This window comes from Melospiza georgiana, chromosome 1 (assembly GCF_028018845.1).
Source record: "Melospiza georgiana isolate bMelGeo1 chromosome 1, bMelGeo1.pri, whole genome shotgun sequence".
Lineage (NCBI taxonomy): Eukaryota > Metazoa > Chordata > Aves > Passeriformes > Passerellidae > Melospiza > Melospiza georgiana.
This window is the reverse complement of record NC_080430.1, coordinates 43,555,808-43,578,356: the sequence shown is the minus strand read 5'-3', so window position 1 is coordinate 43,578,356 and position 22,549 is coordinate 43,555,808.

Genomic DNA, 22,549 nt, shown 5'->3' with positions numbered 1-22,549 from the left:
CTTCACTGCACTGATGAACTGTGGGTTAGTTTTGGGTGCCTCACAGAGCTGTGGGGCTAGAAAGGCCAGGTGGATGTTCACTGCTTGTGAACCTGGCAGCCAGCTGAGCTTTTTCTCACCTCTACTCGCTCACCCAAGGTTTAACTCATTACATCACCACAATCTCATCTGTCTAGCCCAGTTAATTTTCCTATAGCGTTGTTAGCATTGTAGCCTCAAGTTCCTATAGTGTTGTATCCTCAAGTTTGCCTTCAAACACTCGAAAGCAAGTAGCAACCCATCCAAAACCCCACTAAGCTCCTAGCCAGCAGAAAGTGCCTGAAGGGTAGAAGAAGAGGGCCTTTACTCCTTAGTTTCCTTTTTTCAGACACACAACTCTTCCAGCTTCTAAGAGGACTCATCTGAACAGTTTCCATATCTTACTCAGAAGAGCCCTAAGCCAAAGCACTTCCCCTAGAGGTTTGCTTAAGGTGGAGAATACTTACAGTACAGTCCAGGTTCTAAACAAGAGCACTTATTTAAGGCATAACCAGAGACACACAAGGTCAGATTACTGAGAAAACTCTCTCCTATTCAAGTACAAGCTCTACAGAAATTGCATCCTGGACACCAAGGACTAGATCTGCAAGTGTACTTGGGGTTACAAGACTTATATGCGCTAAGAGCCCCATAAGAGACTGTAGGAAAACAGGAAAGTCTTTCTCAAACTAAGCCTGATTCCAGCAATTCACCTTTAAACACCTAGCATTAGCTTTTTAAAATATTCCCCTCATAAGACTAGGGAAAGATAACATGGAAATTCAAATGCATTCTGCCAGATTTGGCATACAACTTTTTCCTTGAAAGTACGGAGTCTCTTCACTCAAGTGAAAGTAGCCCCTTCTCGCAATTTAACTTTACTCCTCAAACTTCTTGCACAATTTCTTCTGCTGTATTTTCTTGTGACTTCATACCTATGCAAAACCTTTTCTCTTTTTGAATGTACCTACCATTCTCAAGATAATTCAACAATTGAGAAATAAAAATAACTGACCTTTTTTCCCCATCTTCTCATGGTCTGTAATTCTTTTCCAAGGGCCTTCCAAATGTTCCCCTAGGAACATTTCTCTTACAGAAGAGAGGAGGAAAGGAAAAGGATTGCAATATCAGCTTTATAAGAGCTCACCTTAGGTTCCCTTCCTCTCACTTAAAACACCTAGCCTAGAATATGATTTAAGGAGATTACTGCTAGGTAATACTATATTTTTTCCTCTTGTCTCTGTGAAGATCTCAGATTTGAGGCATGTGAGTTAAGCAAGCAAGGAGAGGAGATGATGTGAGTGCATGAAATGTGCCTTATCCTACAGAGGAGAAGGTGAATCCTGCCACTGACAGGATGTAAAGGATCTAATTGAAAGCATGTATGTCATTTGAAAGCTGGTGGAGAGTAAGGACCAATTGCTGAGCACCTGAAACTCCAGGTGCAATTAATAATTCAGCTTCTTAGCATTTACTGAAAAAAAACCCCATATCCTATTTTATAAAAGATTCCATTTAAAAATATCTATCTCTAAGGGCAATTTATTTATCTATTGATCAGACTAAAAGAAGAATGTGTTGGAAACCTACATGCAGCTAAAAGGAAGAACCAGCATGATAGTTTTGAATAAAATCTCGCCCAACAGGCTCTGAATTTCATGTTGTAAATTGGCAAACATCTGACTTGAAGAATGGTATTTGAAAGTAGAAAAGACATTCAGAAAATGGATTCTGAAAAATTATGTCTGGCGTAGACTTTATCTGTTTATATATCAAAGGACACTCTTTCTAGTAGCTACGTGTCAATCTCTTCTTTCTGCCTTGTACACACTCCAAAAATTATTTTAGGATTGAATTATCTGTCAGTTTTGGATAGCCTGGATCTCTAGTGCAGATGATATACAGTCACTTTAAAGACATCAAGAAGAAGCTATTGCTCCCATTATGCACAGATGATCAAAAACGTGTGCCTAGAGAATAATAGAGGGCTGTATTATTTTCTGTTTTACAAATCAAGGACGTGTCTTGAGAGCACCCATAGCCAGATGTATCATCATCTCACAAAAAACAGCTGCAGGAATGGAAAGACATGAGACAGCCAGTGATCATGAATAGTTCTACAAAAGCTTTTATACGAAGAAGGACTGAAAAGATGCAAACTGTTTAGAGCCGGAAAGAGACAGACACAGAGGGAAATGAAAGACTGTGGAAGAACTAGGTACAACACATCTGAAACACAGGAAGGAAGTCTGGTTTTTGTAATAGATTTTCTTTTGAATAAAATAGGAAGTGATTAAAATGTGGAATTCTTTTTCCTGCATGTCATCTCAGGGGTCAAATGTTACTCAGATTAAAAAGAAGATTGAACATGTAAGTATATAATGGGAACATTCATTAGAAAGGGTGCAGACTGGGATATCAAACTGTATGCTTCAGGGCAAAGGTCCCTCATCAACTCTAAGGAATTAGAAACCAGAATTTTATAAGCAGTTATTCTGGCAGGCAAGGAAAGAATTGTGAATTCATTTATAATGCCTTTGACCTAAAACACAGGGGAAGATACAGATGCAAAAACCAAATAGAAATAAAATTAGTAAACAGACAAATGAATCAACATGTAGTTACTTAGAGAGAAAATCTCCAACTTACTCCTTAGAAAAAGAAAAGAGATGAAACATCAGTTAATCAGCCTGAGAAAAACTCAGGGTTCTGAGGTTAGGCCCAACGAGGTGGAGCTATGAAAAGACAGGAAAAGTGTTCCAAATGTTTGAGTAAAAGAGCATCACATTTATAGAGAGGGTGAAACAGAAATGTGACATATTGAAGAGATGAATAAATGGATTTTTTATTAAAACAAAAATCACAGAGCAGATGCAATACTAAATGTTTTAAAGTTTTGTTAATTTAAGTTGATGGTTTACCAGGGAGGCAACTTGTCTAAATTATTTGCTATATGTATTTATCATCCTGAGCTTGAACATGGTTCAATTGTAGCAGAGGCAGAAGCTAACACAGAAATGATCATTCCCCAACAGACTGAAACTTGTTGACAGGAAAGGATGATGAAACCTGAATTATGTGTTTTGTGCACAGAAATGATAATTTGTCAGGGCTTTTTGACACTGGCTTCCTCTGCCAATGAATTCTCAAGGAAGGAAGGCAGGAAGAGAAAACCTGCAACCTATTTTCTGTCTCATGAGGCAAATTAGATGAACAGATTCCAGCTGCAGAGTTTGCTGTGTTATTAACTTCTCTCACTCTGAACACTGCCTATGCTGATACACAAACTGTTGGTAGCTGGAGTTATCTTCATTATCCTAGCTTATGACTACAAGTGAGCCATAAGCCACGTTTCAGCCCAGCCCATTTTATTATCTTTGTCTGTTTGAAGTCAAAAGGACCCCCTCACAAACTTCCAGAAACTCTAGGCAAAACTTGTGTGAGTCACCTTACAATTATTACTAAAATTTATTGAGCAGCCATGCCCATAAATACCCTTAACCTTTGTGTTTAGCATGGTAATCTTCAACCTTATAAATTCTTGTAAGAAAATCTCTGTAAAGATGTAATTAAATTATAAGATCATGGTGCTGCATGATCAAGCATATTACTGTCAGACCTGTTACTTTTTCTCTCAATGTGTGGGACCAAATGTGCCAGATTCACTTGACAAAAGGCAAGCTGGAGGCTGTGCCTGTGCCCCACAGCTAAAGGTGCATAAAAACCAGAGGGGAGCAAAACACCAACTTTTCATCACCTACAATGGATCACAGACTGGGTCAACAACTTGGTCATGGCACCCCAGAGTGGGCTACTGGTGTGGCACAGCAAGGGAGGGAGTTCCCAAGTAAGAGGTGGGTAGCTGAGCCACAGGGGCTGGCCCCACCAGCCAAGGCTCATCCCACTGCCCTCATGGAGGGAGCAGGGCAGGCTGGAAGGGGGCAAACCAGGCCCAGCAAGTCCATGGGTGATGGGGTAGGTCTGGGGTCAGGCTGGGAAGCAAATTCATGGGTCAGGGGCAGCCCATCAGAAGGGTCCCCAGCCAAGCCTGGGCATGGCCATGATGCAGCTGCAATGCAGACTGGCTGGGACCTGAGAACCCAGAGCCTGAGCTTAAAACCAGATCCTGTGTGAATGGCAGGTGAAGAAAGACCTCACTGAGTCCCACCTACCTTCTCCCTAAGACCAGCAGCTGTGTCACAGGGCACTAGCTGTGTCAAACCCCCAGGAGGGGAAGAGGGTGCCCTCAGGGACCTGACAGGAGGCAGAGACTGTCCTCATCCATTTCTGCCAGACAGAAGGAGTGCTGCTGTGTTACTGCTGTGTTCCTGTACCACAGGTCACAGTTCTGGGGGCTCTCTTTGCAGGTCTCACCCTTTGCCAGAAGCAGTTCACAAGAGCAGCTGTACCCGCTCAGAGGATGTGTCTCCTGAGAGCTGCTTCCTGCAAGGGCTTTTAGCAGATGCACACACAGCTGACTTGAGAGCAGAGCAGGCACGCAGCATTGCTTTCCCCAGGTACCTTCATCAGCTTCCAGCAACCTCCAGGTCACAGAGTTCTTGCATCAGGAGGGGTGTCTTTAGGTGTGGCAGCCCAGATTAATTTTTTGTGCATTAATTTCTCTAATTCCTCTAAGAGCCCATATAAACTGCCCACAGCATTCTATAGCAATGAGCTCCCCTTCTTATCATTCCTCTGGCTGTTGAATTCCTTTATGAATCACTCTAAAAAGCAGAAACTATAAATATGTGTAGCTAAATCACTGCTGAATTCTTACCGGTAACTGAGAACAGACCTTGATCTAGAAGCATCAATTGCTTTGAATGATTTGATACTACTGTGCTCATATGCAAATATAAAATTTTGGGCTTAGAGATATTAGGAAAGCTACTCTTGGAAAAAATGATACAGTGTGTTTCACTTACGTAAAATCTGGCAGCCAAAATGTTGAGCAGATTAAAAAAGGAAAGTAAAGGGGCATGTTAGTAAAAAATTTATTGCATAGAGACACCTCCAGAGACTACAAGAGCAGAGCAATCACAGTGTCAGTGCCATTTATCACCAAGAGAAGACTCAGTGTTCCCACTGTAACCTTGTGTTTCTATGGAGAACGCCTTCTCTGGCTTTCTCTCCAGTTTGATCGATACAATACACCAAATATGCTCAAATGCTGTTTCCAGACTCAGTCAAGGTTCCATGATAGAGCAACAGTACACAATTTGTCAATCAGAAAAGAAAATTACCTTACAGTTACTGTATTTGGGATATTCAGTGCAGTATGTAACTGGGAAATGCTCACTTACTCTATGGAGTATGGAGAAATTTGAAAAGTAACACTGCAGAGCTGGGACAGATCAAGACATTAACAGAATGCTCTCATCCTCTGATGCTGTCAAAGAGAGGGACTTTTCCCCACGTCTCTGCAATGGGAATGTGCAATGGAATGAGGATGCTCTGCTATTATACCTTGGTTGCATTGTCTTTTGAAGTGCAGGAAACCCTGTAACACCAAGAAAAAATATTCAGGGATGGAGCATGAGAGCTTGTTGGCAAAGTTAGCTGGGAGTAAATGCCAAAAGGCTCAGCTTAAGGTGGCACATACTGTGTGTTCCCAGCCTACCCTGAGCTGCTCGGAGCACCTCCAGACTGTTGCTGTTCCGCAACAGCAGCTTATCTTGTAAGAGATGATATCTGATGCAGATATCCAAGAGACCCCTATCTGATGCAGATATCCAAGAGACCCCTATCTGATGCAGAAAGCTGATGCCAGGTGTTGTGCTGTCTTTAAAACACTGAAGAAAAATGAAGACCCCCTTTTCCTCAAGATTCCATTTCAGGTGCTCTCTGTCAAGAGTCATCTCGAGGGCTTCCTGTACACAGAACATCACTCTTGAGCCTTTGAGCTGCTGTGGGTTTTGGGTGGGAAAATGAAGAGCTGCATTACATACTCTCAGGAGATCATTGCAAGACAGGGTTTCTAGTGGAGTTAGTGGAGTCACAACTGGAGCTAGCAGGGTGTCTTACCCCTCTCTTCCCCCATTTTTCTGTTTAAAACCCATCTTCAACACGTGGGTCACTGAATTTGCCTATAGATGTTCACAGTGCATGTGAAAGACATTACTATTCTCCTTCCATTTGTTTTTTCCATGGCATTCCATGAAATAATATGATGCCATTACCCTGGGATTTACTACTGCTCTGTTTTGCTCCTCATATCTTGCTGCTCCAGAGCGTAGGAAGCTAACCTCCTGCTCTGTTGTCTCAATGCAATTTCCCTTATCACCTCCTGGGATATCTTCTTCGTAAGCCTTGGACTCTGCTTTAAATAACAATCTTCACACTGACTTTACAAAAAGCACACTGTACTCCCTGCTGTCAATGCAATGATAGATTGTGGAAATAAATGGATTATGACAAAAATCACAAAAAAAATTATTAACAGTGCCAGAAAATAACATTTGTATAGACTGTCAATTAACCATCTGGGAAGCCTGCATATAGAAAACATCTGCATTTATTTCTACAGTATCAGTATTTCATTCAACAGTACTGGGTTATTTCATTCCCTTGATGAAATGAGTGCACAGAGTGCCTATTAATGGAAATAAAATAAATGTACTGTGTGAGATAGGAAAGATTGTGTGGATGGAAACAAGCACTTTTGGGGGAAAGGAAAGCAGCATTTGTATCTTGGGTTTTTTTGCCTAAGAGAGAGTGTTTGTGCATAATTTATCTGATGCATTTGCAAGGAGCTGTCTACTCATCAGATACGAATCTCAGGCAGCTAAAAACACAGGCCAAATCTCACACAAGGGTAAGAGGATCTTTAAGTCCCAGTACCCAGTCAGCCACATCATGGCCACTGGGATGAAATGAACATCGTGTTCTGTAAAGTCGATTTTGTTACCACTGATTCACTGCATAGTGATGAGGGAACAGTCATATATAAAAACCCTTTCTGCTCACTGCCCTAGATTCCAGCCTTTAACTAGGAAAGGTAGCTGAGCTGCAAAATTACCTCATGTATTTTGTCCAGTGGTGATTATGTACATACAGGTCACATGTAAGTGGCATAGAAGTGGACATACAGGTTACATAACAAAATGCATGTTTACCACATGCCTTTTCTGAGAAAAGCATGAAAACCAAGCCTTACTTCCATTCTTTGATTCAGCTCTGATCCTCTCTACCAAAAGCTGAAGGGGACACTAGAAGGGAAAACAGGCATTTTACAAGAGCATGGCACATGTTACATCTTGGCTGCAAATAAAAGGCTTTACTTTCTACAGCTCCTGCACTGGTCTGCAATGGCTGGACTTGATTTTAAAGGTCTTTTCCAACTTAAACAATTCTGTGTAAATCCAGAGAACCTCCTATAACATTGTGAAGGATGCCATTTGTGAACATGGCCATAAATTCACTGGAAAACACTTGTCACTCTTGCAATATTTAAGAATTTCTAGGTCACAAAACTCCAATAAAAAGGTCATTTCCAATATTATCCTTTTTTCCTCAAAAGTATATGTATTTCCAGAGCTGAAGCACTCCTCAGCACCTTTTAAGTTCAAAAATGGCCAGAATGAACAACAATCAGCAGCACACTCATGCTCTTTCAGCCAAAGGACAATTCAAACATTCTACCCTAAATATCATTTACAATAGAGCACAATTGTCCCACTGAGTCACTTCTGTCAGGTAAACACAGCAAACAAAGACTATCCCATAGTGTAATGTGTCATGAATAAACATTGTCAACTGAGCAATTTTGACCAAAATGAAAAACAGAAATTCCCAGGCACTAGGAAAATAATTTCCTAGGTAAATCATGTAGTCTCTACTGTCAAGGAAGTCACTCTGAAATTACATTTCTTCCTCTTCAGCACAAAATTCTGATTCTACTGAAAATAATGGAAATGCTCTTATCAATTTTATGAGAGAAGGATTTTAACACAGTCCTTTTAAAGGAATAGTACCAGGAATTTGTCAGGAATAGCATTCACCAAGTTTCAGCATTCCTCTGGAGCTTGCAGATGGGTGGGAAACGTTTTACCCTCACTTTATCTGCAACCCCACTGGCTGTGAGTCAGAATTTCCATCTGGAGCAGCTGAGCCATTGATCTAAATTAGCAAATCACAAAATTCACCCCAGCATTAGGAGAGGGGTCTTACTTCCAGTGAAATGAGTTGCCTTCTAATTCCATACCAGATGGTGGGACAAGGTCAGATCTCTTATCACTTGTGTAACTGCTCCTGAATTAGTCCATCTTCTCAAACTCTCTGACCAATTTAAAGCATTAACCTTCCACCAGGCAAGAGGAGGGCTAGGGTGGGCAAACTAATTTCAGTATGTGTCACAGCAAGTTCCCCTGAGGGCTTTATCAGCTATTTGTTAATAGTTGAGGAAAAGGTTGATAAAAACAGCTGTGCAGAAAGATTAAATATATTTCCCATGTTGACATTTATACTGACTCCAAGTTCACAAACACCTCATAAAGTATTAGTTGTAAGGCAGCAGGTATCAAGGCTGTTTTTTAAAGCAATTACACTTAACTTGTCAATCAGAATCTTCCATCAGAAATAAAACAGATAGAAGCAAATGAGAATTTATAGACAAATCCCTTGCCTCAAAAATTTGCTTTTACAAACATTACACACAGCTATCACAAGAAAGGTCACTGAAATAATGAAATTTGGATGAACAGGCTGCAGATAGCAGCAGTAAATATTTCAGTTTGCCCTGGTAGCTTAACAGTGTAAACAGATTTTTTACTCAGTTTTTCTGTATGTAGGTAAGGCCCAACTCTTTCTCTTTGTTTTGTATAAAAAAAGGAATATAATTTTGTCTAAGGTAAGTTTAGCTTACAGAATACGAAAGACAATCAAATGGCTAGTAATTAGGATAACTAAGAGGCAAATTATTAGATGTGAAATTTTTTTTTTCAAAAAATCCTCTGAAACACCCTTCATTGCAACACTTCAAGGCCTACTGAAAGTTGCTCTGCATTCTATGTAACCTTAGTTAGTGAACCTCAATTAACCAAACATCCTCCTTAAGCAAACAGTTGGAAGTCCCGAGATGCTGATTAATTCTATTGGAAATTCCCTCAAGCATTAAATCACTTGGTTATCTGAAATGGTTCTTTGCCATTTTCTGCATTCAGGTAATCAAGCATATTATACAGTACAGATGTCAGCTTGTTATTTTACCTAGTAACTCCAGAAATGAGCACTAAATTGGAAGGAGTACTGTAGCACAGTTATCTAAAGTCATAGATAAAGTGAACAGGATTTCTATTTTCAAGACCTTGCAGCTCCTAATGATGGTTTTAAATTATTCCTTACTCTCCATGAGAAATGTCTGGCCTACAGAGTTACCATGTTAGCCTTGACACCATGGGCTAATTAGATGTTAAGCATAACAGCTCAAAAAGGAAAAAACTTTCTCCTAACATTAATTCTTAAGAGGATCACTTGAAGAATTTGTATGGCAAACCATTCCTGTGCAGGGTGCACAGAGGAAGCCCAAGAAGCACCAGCACTGCAGATAATTTCCATTCAGCAAGAGAGCCAAGCACTGTGGAAATCAGGACTCTGCCAAACCTGGACTGCAATGGCTATGTGTGTCTCTTAGAGAAACACCTGTGGCAAATAGCAACCTCAGGGGCCAGGACCACTCTCTTGACTTAGCTGAGAAATTGAATCTTCCCTGTCTCACGAAAGGCTGGTGTGAAGACACTTCCCTGCCTGCTCTTCTGAAAAGCAACTACCAATTCCTTCTCTTAGCTACTGCTCAGGTTTCTTTTTCTTTTTTTACCAGGATTATGTGATTTGTATACAATCATTGGTATAGAGAAAGCTTTTAACCAGGGCACCTCCATGGATGCTAATTTAGCACAATTTTACTTAATGAGAGTGAAACTGCTTAACAGGGGTATATTCATTTAGTGATACAGAAATGAAGTATCTCAAACTCTTAAATCAGTGTGAAATGCCAAACTTCCATTACAAATAGAGATCCCAGTCATAATAAGGAAATAAATACCCAAGACAAATTAAATGCTGTGAGTAATCTTCTTATTGCTGTAGTTTTACTTTGATGGCTACTTTATGTCATGGCAAGTCTTTTCAGAAGCATTTCTGTGTCTCTTTATCAGGATAACTGTTTAATTGAGTTGGCTGTCTACCAGTTCAGGGGATTCTACTGAATTAACACTCAGATTTGTTTAGCTTTAGCTAATCAGATGTGCAGTTGTGATGTTCCTGCAGACCTTTCAGTAAGCTTATGTGTTGAAAAATACAGGTTGCTGCAATTAAGAAGATCTGTTGCAGATGTTATACATTCCCTAGGGTACCAGATTGTTTTTCTTCCTTTTATATTTTATTTAATCATTACAAATCACTATTGGAAGAAATCTATGTTTTGTTTACAATAAATAATTATTTATCTATGGATGTTCAGATTAAGAACAAGAAAATATGAAACAAAAGAAAGACTACAATAAATAAGGGAAAAGTGGCTAAATCACTATTAAAATTGCCTAGCAGCTAGGATGGCTACTTTTTCCAGTGATACACCACCAATCCAAATTACTCTAGAAATAAGGGCACAAACTCAATTTCCATTTAGCCCTGCAGGTTATCTGCCACAAAAACCAGTCAAAGAGATGTCTATTTGAGAGGGAGAGAAAAAAGTAAGAAGAATAAATTACTCCTAGAAAGGAATTAATGAATATTTAATGATAGCTTTACTTTCAGCAGTCCATGTGTAATTTCTAAACCTAAAACCAAGCTTGGCTATTCGTGCGAAGATTTTCAGGATGTGAAAGAACGGGATGGTCTTCATCTTTTTTTGAAACACCTACACCCGCCCCAGGGTGCTCAGGACCATGGATCTTGTACGAGAAGTGTGAGGAGAGAGAATTTCTACTGTTACAGCCCAAGATTAAGTGGCCATTGTGGAAGAGAACACTGATTGTGTCATTGTCCCCCATCTCCATGTCCACCCTCCCCATGGTCACTACAGCACCAGAAAAAAGGCATGGACATGAATCCTTTCCTGACAAGTTTTCTCTCCTACCTCAGCAATCTGCTTTTGTGAAGGTATATTTCAGAAAACAAAAAGGATTGAGAGAAAGGAGTAAACCATCTGGTTTGTGCAGAATTCTTTTCTTCCTTCGTGATAGGTTTTTTGGTTTCCTCTCTTTGCCCACTAAACTCTTGCAGTGAGACTATGGAATTGCCTTCCAAAGCAAGAATATTTGGCATTTTTGGGAGTAAACATAGCCCAACTCTACATCACTCAGTGAGGCTTTTAAGGTACCACTGTCTTCATCAGATAACAGCCTGTTATTGTTGGTTACATCATAGAAATTTTTCAAAGCATGTCAAGGCTAGAAAGTAACCAGTTTTAGCTACAAAGACTTTTTTTTTTTTTTTTTTTGTTACTGTCTTCAGAGGATGAATAGGATTATTTTGTGCTCTAGGTGTTGTCTGTATGCTCTTTGTACCTTTTGTCTTTCTTCCCTTGTTTTGCCATGGCTTCTTTAGGACACATGTTGAGCCAGACTGCACCTGAGGAGAAATTTGTTCCTTGGCACATCAGCTCCAGGAGCTGTAAAAATGTAAGAGCACTGCTGGAAATATCTCACTTTCTGAAATACACAGCAAACTGTATGCATTACTTGAGTAAAAAAGATTCCAGCCTTCCTCTCGTGGTAGGACATGGGGCAATGGTGTAAAACTGAAAGAGGGATGATTCAGATTGGATATAAGAAAGGCATTTTTAATGATGAGGGTTGTGGGGCACTGAGAAATGTTTCTGAGGGAAGCTGTGGATGCCTTGTCACTGGAAACGCTCAATGCCATGTTGGATGGGCTCTGATCAACCTGGTTTGATTAAAGGTGTCCTTGTCCATGGCAGTGTTGAACTAGGTGATCTTTAAATGTTTCTTTCAACAAGACATTCTGTGATTCTTGTCATTCAAATCATATTTCTGAATACTTCCAGTATGGAAATGCCCCAAGAAGCACAAGACCATGACTCTTCTAATACAAAATTATGTACATTTCCTGGTAAAATAGAAAGGCTATGTACAAAAGATCAGCACAGAATCTTAATATAAACTATATAGGATCTCCCGAATATTTTCTTTGCTGAGTTTCTGAACTCTCTGCCAAGCTGTTAATAATGTAAAGGATCTCAAATGATGAACACAGTTCATGTTGTTTGCAGAAAGAAAAGGTGATTTATTATTTACAAGATCTATCAAATAAGATGTCAAATCTCAGGTGGTTTTGTCCATACTGACAGGCTGCTGAGTGTATATACATCAGTTTCATACTTCAGTTTGTCTTGATTCAATTTCATTCATAATTGACAACTGCATTTGCCTTTTTATATTTGCAATAAAATACTGTGCAAACAAAATTTGTGAGTATACATGCAGCAAATCTTGTATCAACACTGACTGGCTGCCAGATCTGGAATCAATTCACTGATTAGTTTGAGAGTGATTAATGTGAGTGCTTAATTTAAATCCCTGATTTAAAAACATTTATGGAAAGCGAACTGACAGCCTAAATAGCACTTCAAGTGCTACAACTGTTCCTTCCAAGGATTCTGCTTTTGTGAAGTGTGGGGGTAAGTTTTTGCTCAGGTGCAACATGCCATAAGGTGATGATGTTCAGATGCCAAATTTTTCAGCCCTTCTTGCAACAAGAAATGATAACTGTTAACAGGTTTTCTGGGGAAAAACTGGAAGAAAATCCACTTTTTTCAAAAAACTGAAAGGAACCCTAAGCAATGGCTGAATAGGGTACTAGGGTTAAATATTTCATTATACTCACACTTGGATTTTCAGCCTGTTTTATGCACTCTACTTCCAGCTAGACATGACAAGTCAAACTGAATTTTGGGTTTAGATAATAAAACAAGTCCATGTAGACAGTCCAAAAGTTTCCTGGTGCAACTATTAATTCAGCTGGAAGCTTTTCTCAGCACTGTCATGTCAGACCTGGTGCTTTTCTTCTCTGAATATTTCTGTCCTAGGTGGATTGGAAACTCAATAGTCCAGGTCCAGCCATGGCTTTCCCAGCTGTCTGCTGTGCAGTTCTCCAGGAGCAGTGCAGAAGGGATCCAATGAAATAAATGTACCAATGGCCAAATGTCAGGCCTGACACTGGAAAAGAAGGGTTCTGGACACTAGGCCTGGTTTTGGAAGACATTATGAAAAAAAGAAGACATAACATTAAAAAATGCTCTCTTGGATAGACTATGAAGGAAGGAACCCTAGAAGATCAAATAAATTCAATTATTTCTTTTTATTAGGACACAGCTGCATGCTCCCTCTTGAACAGACTGAATATATGTTTGACTGAACACATCCTCTTGCATCTTTGAACTCATCCAGTTTTGGTTGTTTGCCATGAGATACTGCCTTCTGATCCTTCTAAGCCTCTTCCTTTCTCAAAGTCAAAATCACAGCAGCATTTCAGTAGCTAAAATAAATTACTGAACACTCTCATATCTTAATTTATATACATATGGAATCACTGTTTAGTTGACATTTTCATCAGTTTAAATCTGCCTGGACGTGGTGGAAGCAGACAGATTTCAATGGGAAACGAGAAGTGTGCCCAACTGCATTATGGATTTTTCCCCTCTCTAGCTCCTTTTGGGAAGATTCACTGGTTAAACCCAACATGTGTGTAACATTGTCTACTAAGATCCAACATTACTGTTTTGCCCAGGCAGAATTCCCAGGTATTTGGAAGGTGCACAGTTCAGAACTGATGCTCTCCTTGGCAACTTCATTTTTGTGTACTACTTTTGCAGCCTATAGCAAATTCCTTTCTATTTTTTATGAGTGTATGCAAGATGAGTAACAGTACAAATTTGTTGTGCTGCTCTGCCTATACCTGTCTAGGTAAGAAAATAAAACTGCTTCTTTGTCCTATTCACTACTTCAGGCTGCCAATAAATGTGAAAACTCACACTAACCACTCACATGATTAGAAGAGATTTTCATTGCTTTATAGCACTCAAGCAACACAGAACTGACCTAAAGTGCTCAACATTTACATGGATTGTATTCAAATTAAAAATTGATGGGATAAACCCTCCAGACCTCATCATTAGCTCTTCCAAAGTAGCTACACTTTATTTTGGAGTGAATTGAACCCTGTGGACTTGGTATGCAGAACCAAGGGAAAATGGATTCTGGCCCTTTATTGCCTTCTGTCAATGGAAAAAAAATTCTATTCATACTTGACTAGCAGGCACACACAATAGTGCAATTTTGTTAGACTTACTCACTGTTCTTCAGGAACACAAAAAGCACAGGTTCTTTTTCCTTAAAAAAAAAAAAAAAAAGAGAGAGAAATTACTTTGCAAAAACTTTTTCTTCATCTTTTGAAAGAAGCTCATGGCAATCTATCTTCATTTACACTGTAAGGGATCTGGCTTGGGTCTTGGAATGGACTCTGGTTCCTTTTAAAACAGGGAAATAGCTTCTAAATACATTGAGCTGCTTTTTAGAATTTATGAAGTAGGACACAAATCTAAGAGCTGGCAACATTTAGTGGTAATGAGGCAATTCTTACATGAGAGAGTTCATTACAGGATCAGCTGATGTTATTTTCCAGCAGCTGGAAAACAGAATCTTTCACAGGCTGGGAATGAAAAATCTCACTATAAAATTACCTTGTGTATATCCTAATACACAATTAGTATAAAAAGGAAGCATAGCAGAATTCATCCTGCTGCTTCTAATGCAATGGGCTTTTTACTGAAGGAAGAATGGGTGTTTTACTGAAGGAAGAAGTGATGTTTTCCTTGTCCAGTGCTGTTGTGCCAGCTGACCAGCAGCACATGGTGGAGAGTGGGTCTTGGCTGTGCTTTGCTCCTCTGCAAATGTTTTGAAACAACCAACATTGCTAAGGAGGGTGTCTGGCTCTTAGTGCAAAGAAGAGGAATTTCCTTCCCTAAGCACTTTCTTAATAACCTGCCATAACTCTCCAAGTGGTCTTTCCTACTGTATTTTTGCCATCAGGTGGCTTCACAGCAGAAGTATGGCCCAAGAGGAGCTTGAAGTCTCCTCCCAGTCTCAGAGCTGGAGAGAGTTTTCCAGCACTGAGCCATGTAGATTCCTACTCTCCAGTTCAGCCTTACTCTTTCACCACTCAGATTTTGACAAGGATGAGATGCAATCATGTTGTTTTTCAAAGTGACTGCATTGGCCAGCCAGTGGATGCTACTACAGGAGAAAATCCAGCTGCTTAGTGCCTCCTTCGTTTTTTACTTTTTTTTTCTTTCTTTCTTTTTTTCTTTTTTTTTTCTTTTTTTTTTCTGGTGGTCTGCAATGTGCTGAGAGATTCTCTAAATGACCCAGGACTGCAAACACAACCACCCCAAAATGGGAAATATTTTCCCTTTAAGTTGCAGTCTGCTGCTGTTCAAAGTATTTTGAAAAGATGCTAAGACAACTATTTCACTTCATTTGCTATCCCCAAGTGTATCCAAGTTTAAAAGATGCTTAAATCAGTTGAAAACAATAGGACAACAAAACGTTCCACTCATCCTCTTTAAAGGCTGCAGGAGCCCAGTGAAGAGCTAGAACTCAGGCTCTCAAGAGGAACCCAGTCATCCCAAGTCAGCTGCAGTTCCTCACCAGTTACTGAGCTGGCTCCCACACTCAGAACTGGTGCAGAAGGGGGTGATGGAGACCAAGGACAAAAACTGCTTCCCCAGCACTCAGTTCCCCAGCTGGCTGAGGCAGCTGGCTGTCATCACTATTTCCCTCATCCCCTCATCCTCATCAGGCAGGCATCATGCAAGGCTCAAACATGCCTTAGGAGTGAGGCCACAGAAAACAGCTAGGGAATCAGGAGGGGTTGGGGGAAGGACAAAGATGGACTGAAACCTGTGAGGATTTTTAAAAGAAGGACATCTATAAGAAGCTTATTTTCTTGCAGAGGCTTGCAAACCTTATACTAGCAGCCTGACTGAAGTCAACAGCAGCAGTGTGAGTCAATGCCAGCAGTTATGACCATAATTCTTTGTCTCGGAAAAAAATGAATTATAGAGAACTACACAAGTTAGGTAACAAGCAATATTTTTTAAAAACGCTTGGACTGCAGTTGCAAAAGTCAAGGAAGCTTGAAAACTCTTGATTGGAGTGTTGAGAAATCACAAAGTGCAATGTTAGACTGCTAAACCAAGACAAATTTTTGCTTCAGACAGAAGATGCAAAAACAGAAACCAAAACCAACAACAACAAAAACAAAATATAAACCACTAAAAAAAGGCTGGCAGAAAAAGAACCAGGTATCTCAGCTGCAAAGAAGGCCAAACTGTGAGCTAGAAACAGATTGCCAAAGAAGATACCCAAGCAAGTCAGCCAAGTATTTATTTTGATTCATACCCATGCTTGGCCCAAAGCCCCAAACACTTTTAAAATATACTACTTGAACAGTAAGAGTATGAGTGAAATTGCAACTTCAACTTCAGATTAATTTTATAGCAATTTAAAGTTATTGTTGACCTTTAAAGAGCAACTACTAATGGTTTGAATTTCTGAGACAAGTGAATAAGCTCTGAATGAGACATGAGAGAAATAAAATATAATCAAATAAACCAATACCAGTAGCTTTCCTGGTAAGAGTTTTTTGTTATTGAGACAAAGAGGCTGCAGTTCTTGCCTACAGCTCACTCAGGATGTATAGGTTTGCAGCAAGTTTCTGGCTGAATTTTTGCCTCTCTCTACAAGAATCCAAACTAGCTGGCAGTAGCAATTTCTGTCCTGAAATCCAATCTATAGTTCTAAGAGACTGTCATGTTGTCATGGCTCAGTGAGACCCAAAACGAATTTCACTGTTGTTTGCAAACAGATTGATATGGAAGAAAGTCAGGGTATGTTCTTCTGTGCTTGAGAAGATATAATTTAACACTCTTGGACCCAATTTTACCCTTATTATAGGCAACACAGAACTTTGCAGTGAAGTTAGTGGGCAGAAATCAGACCTCTTACTGTAGCCTGACAGACAAATAACAATCTGCTGCATAGCAGAATATGATTTACCCTGTATGCTAAAAAATGAGTTTAAATAGCTCTATAATATTAGAGATTCTTCAGAAATGGAGGACCAGAGATTAAGATGCAAAAATGACAATGCACTGATTTGAAAAGATGGTTTGGTGAACACCCTCCTACTCCTGGATACATTAGAGATGCATTTCTTGAAGCAGTGAACAGACAACAGCACTAAGGAATAAAGCCTGAAATGGGGAAAAGGAAGAAGGAGAAGGCAGTTCTCCAAAGATTAATCTGCTATTATATTTTTAAGACCCCTTTGTTATCACCAGCTTAATTATAACTAGATTTGCCTTGCTTTTCCTTACTCTCTTGCTGCAGCCAGAACTGGCAGTGACACTGCTATCCTTGAAGTAAGTGCTGATAAAAGGAAAATCCACAGGGAAGCCTGGTGTGTGGCTTTCCAGGCTCTTTGCGTGCAAGGAGTGAAGCTGTGGTTAATTACCTGCCTCCAGCCACTCCTTAAAAGCTGAAGAGCTTTTCTTTGTATGGCTACAGTAGCCATGGCAGCTGCTCATTTATTAGTTGCAGCACACATTAGAGCAGGCTGGGTAACAAGACTGTGTGCAAGGTGAAGATGTCAAATTTCTATTTTTAAAAAAAAGAGGCCAATAATCTGTTTACTGAGAGCGGGTAATGGAGGTGCCAATCAAAACCCGAAACTGTCATGCATTTCACCATTAGGGAAGAATGACTAACAACTGAATATTGCACTGAAGTGCATAATTATGTTCTGATCTAACTACCCCTGGCATCTGATAATAGATCCTTCACTAAAGATGGCCCTGAGTCCAACATTTTAATCTCAAATTTGAAAAAAATCTTTGACAATATCAGTTGTTTTCATACCAGGATTTGGAGCTAAACAATCTGACTGCAGCAAGAGAGAGACTCTAGAGGCAAATTTCCCTGATATTTTACAGTTTCAGTGGGGAAGGGTAAGAGTGGAGAAGAAAGGGCACTGTTTGATAGCACAGTATAAACATTAGTGCTTCTGTCTCTGCCGGAAGGTTGTCATGGAAAGAATGGAAAGAATAAGGTGCAAATAAGGTTTTTAATACTGTATGTCCACATGAGGAGATAATGGAGAGCAGCGATTCTGTTCTCAGTCCTTCCTCCTATGGACAAACCCAGTATCACAGAGAGGCAGTATTATTGGCCTGGAGGACAATAACTCAGTTATGGGATTGACAACTATTTCACTGTCCTCTCTCCCAATACTGCCATAACTAACACACTGACCAGCCAGATATTCCCAGCCCTGCATCAGCTCCCCAGAGGTTGCCATTCTAATTCTCCTGTCAGTTTTGTGCCAGGCAAGCTTAAAACCTGACTTTTCTCAGTAGGCTTTCTCCTAAGTGTACCTGTTCCCAAAGAGCTCACTCTCACATCATCGTCCTCTTCCTTGCAAGGGAGGAATTGCTTTTAATTTCATCCAGATTTCACAGCAACTAGCACCTGCTAGCTGTTTTTCTCCCTGGGACATTTAATATTCAACCCCAGTTCTGTGCTATCTTTTGCCTCTACAATTCCAGCAAATGAGGACATGCATTTGCAACATGATACTCAGCCCTTTGTCAGCAGATGCTTTGAACAGTCTCCTCTATGTCTTGGTAAAATTATTTCCTACTGAGACAGGAACAAGTGGGGCATGGGAAACCAAAGCCCTGGAAATGGTGAGTTATAATTGCTTTGGGAAGGCATCTGCTTTCCAACAATCCTGCCTATCTAAAACATGCTTTGAAAATGTGCTGGCAACTCTGCTAGACCCTCCCAAATTCACATCAGCACACAAAATAAACAGATGAAACACACAAACCTCTCAGCTTCCAGCAGAGGCCTGCTTCCTTGGAAACACTTGACATTTCTGTGGGGTCACAGCCGAGACCAAGTCTGGATCTGGCAGAGAGCAACTCATTTAGCCCAGAGCTGGTACCTTCATTGCAGAACATGTTATATCTCTCCCCAAGAGCCCAGTTTTGGATTTGTAACCTGGATTTCAAAGGAAGACTAAATAGTCACTGAATAAAATAAAATAAAATAAAATAAAATAAAATAAAATAAAATAAAATAAAATAAAATAAAATAAAATAAAATACAAAAAGAAAAGTAAAATAGAAAAATTTAAAAATTAAAATACTTTAATTAAATATATAAGGTGTTTGGCATTGGAGCTTAGGTTAACTAAACTCAGATACATGACAATAAAAAACATGAAGTGTTTGGCACTGGAGCTGACTTAGTCCAGTAAAAGATGACCATTAGCTAACTTGTGGCTAGTACAGAAGAGCCATTTCTGAGTCTCAGGCAGCGGAATCACATGTAGGAAAGGGGAAATTTACACAGTTTAGTTCCTGAGATTAAAGAGTTACCCAGATTTCATTTGAAGCTCAAAACAGCAGCATTTACCTCAGTAAATCTCCACAGTTCTGCAGAAGAAAAAGAGCAAAGCATTCTTCTTGCTCCACTCTCCCTGCAAGGGGGTGGTTATAAGAACTATCCACTGCTTGCAGGTATGTTTAAGGCTTAGATTTTTAAGGTATGTAATAGAGCTCATCTCTACAATTTCCACCTTTCTCTTTTTAATTCCCAAAGTTTAAAGTAACTGCAGACACAGAAGAAAACTGCACTAGTATAGCCTAGTATAACCATGTGTGCTAGAGCAATTTAACTTGCTGTGTGGCAAAAACATTGAACTTGGTCTGAATGAAACATTAATAGAAGATTTTGTATGGAAGTACCACACATGACTGGATGCTTCTGAGTACATGGTGTGGGAGTGCAAGGGACTGACATCTACAACACAATGTGCTAGTGACTGAAATCAACTTTGTTTAAAATAAATACCATTTTCCCCTTCCATATGGTCTCTTGCTGAGTTTTGTGAAATTAATTTTATACATGCTGCTTTGGTAGAAGGATCCAGGAGCAAGTGATTCTCATTCCAAAACAATTAGCACATGACTAGGGAACAAATCTGCCAGTACATCAGTCTGGAGACTAAACTTGAGGCAGTTCTCCTACCTTAGGTACTTTTAAAGAAAGTATTCTATAAACTATTTCTCTCACTCATTTAAGTCCCTGGGATCACTGCCATATTGCATGCAGTGCAGTCTTGCTAAATCAGCAGGACAGACTGTCACAAGATGTGATAGCACAGAATGGTGCTACAGAATGCTTTAAATTGTACAGACATACTAATCAGGGGTGATATGCACAGATCTTGAATCCCTTTGCAAATTAGTAATTAAAAAAAGCACCATTCCTGGAAAGTCAACTGACATATTAATGAACCATTTTGAAAGCAAAAAATTACCCAAAATGCTGACATAGAGAATCATAAGAAATTAAAACTTTACAAACCCTTTTCAGTAAAATATACAAATCTGAGCATTTCAGAAGGTTTGTTCTTATTCCAAGATGCTTTAGATTGAAGATTCATTAAATCTTCTTTCAAAGCAGTTTTGGTTTCACACAACATAAATATTTCCATAAGCCCTGGTCTTTGTACTGGGGCAAGAGCATTGGAGATCCATAGGACACACCACTGAGCCCAGGCAGTTTCCAGGCAATTTCCAGTCCTCATCCATGATTTAAAGGAGATTTCTGATATGACAATGCTCTTTGCTTTTCTGTTTCTAAGCTCAGCTCTGCAGTAGCAGCAAAGTTCTGACATTTTCAAGAAATGATGAAAGACATTGCATTTGCATAGATACCCAAGGATGTTTGCTTTAGAAGGGAAACAGATTTGGGAGACAGGAAAAAATATGACAATGTATTTGGCAACTTATATAACTTCAGCATGATCAACAGCTAAAAATGTCTATTTTTACTTCTTGTATACTTCTGAATAAATGCTGACCACAGATGCAACAGTGAAATTATAAGTTTTATTTCCTATTTGTTTTTTGATTTGGAGGAGCACCTAAACAGTATATGATCTAGGAAGAAGAGGAGTTGAAAGGGGTGAGCATATACACAATTTGCTCCTTTTTTCCATTTTTTTGCTCTGAAGCCATAAACGCACCTCCTCCTTTTGTTGTGGTCAGTTTAGCCAAACTTCAAATAAATATCACGAAAAAGTGCTGTTGTATCTCTCTCAGCACCTGTGCCCACACGTGCTGTACACCTGGCAGTGTGTGGAGGCTGTCACCCTGACACAGGTGGCTGAAAAAGTGCCTTGAAGCATGACTCCAGCCCATCACAACTGTGTGCACAGGCAAGAAATCTGCCTTAGCTCAGAGAGAGCAGCTATGGCTCAGCTTGGAGCAAAGTCTGCCTGCGGCAGCTACAAAGAGCCCTGGCTATGAAAAAGCCCTGCCCTCTTTTGGAAACAGAACTTCCCTCCTATGATCAAAGGCTGGAGTGCACAGCTAAGGTGCAGAGGCTGACAGATACAACTGAGAAAACCTTTCTGCTCTAAATCCATTTATGTTTTCCATTAGAGAGAGCAACACCTGTGTAACTGTTTTGCAGAAAAGCCCACGGAGATTTTCTGATTACCCTTTTAGTGACTTATAACACAAGCAACAACCAACTTAGCCAGACTTTTAGCAGCCACTCAGTTGTCTCCTTACACAGCTTTCTCCAGCCATTTTATGCGCTAAAATGAGGGAATGAAGTTTTAGGTGATTAGGAAGGATCATACCAGGGTACCATTAGTATACTATCTGTCTCAAAGTCAAAAAGGAAGCACAATAGTCACCACTCCACATTCTCTTCCCTACCCACTATGACAGTGGTGTTTACAGTGCTACAGCACAAAACCAACCTGCCAAGTTTCTAGCAGAGCAGAAAACCCAGTTATGTGCCTTCTCTTCCAAACTCCCCTGGCACTTGATGCCTGCCCTACCTGCCCTCCAAGTAAAGGTCTTGTTAATGGAAGTTATGTCCAGATCATGGGATTCCAAAGAGAAAAAATGGCATGACAGTTATGACCCTAGAAGGAACTGTGCCTAGGCACCAGTCTAATACCAAATGGTTCCCCATTTCTCACTCTCCTCACCCTGGTCCTAGTCCTAACCTAGCCCTAGGCCTGAGCTAAGATTTCTGCCCTGGGACAGGCTAACTCTCCAGGTATCCATTACTGATGTGTGAGTCCTGCTGGCAAGAAACCCTCACTAGGACAACCCAAACCATTTTGAAGACGGCATGATTAAGTGACCTCACACTTGGCTGGTGGCAATCTTGCATTAAGGAAAGTTTTGTGTATACAGGCTCTGGTCTGTGAGACCCAAACACCATGTCTTTAGTAATGCATCATACGCAGCAAAGAAAGAACACAGCAAAGGGAAAAGGCAAAGGAAAGAATGAACAAACTCTGCCCTGGGCTTCTCCTCGCTCTCAAGCACTTTCAGATTAAACTGTGAGAAAGGCAATGATTTTGTTTGCTATAAAAAGCCTTTTTCCTCATATTTCAGATATACCACGCATTGCCAGGA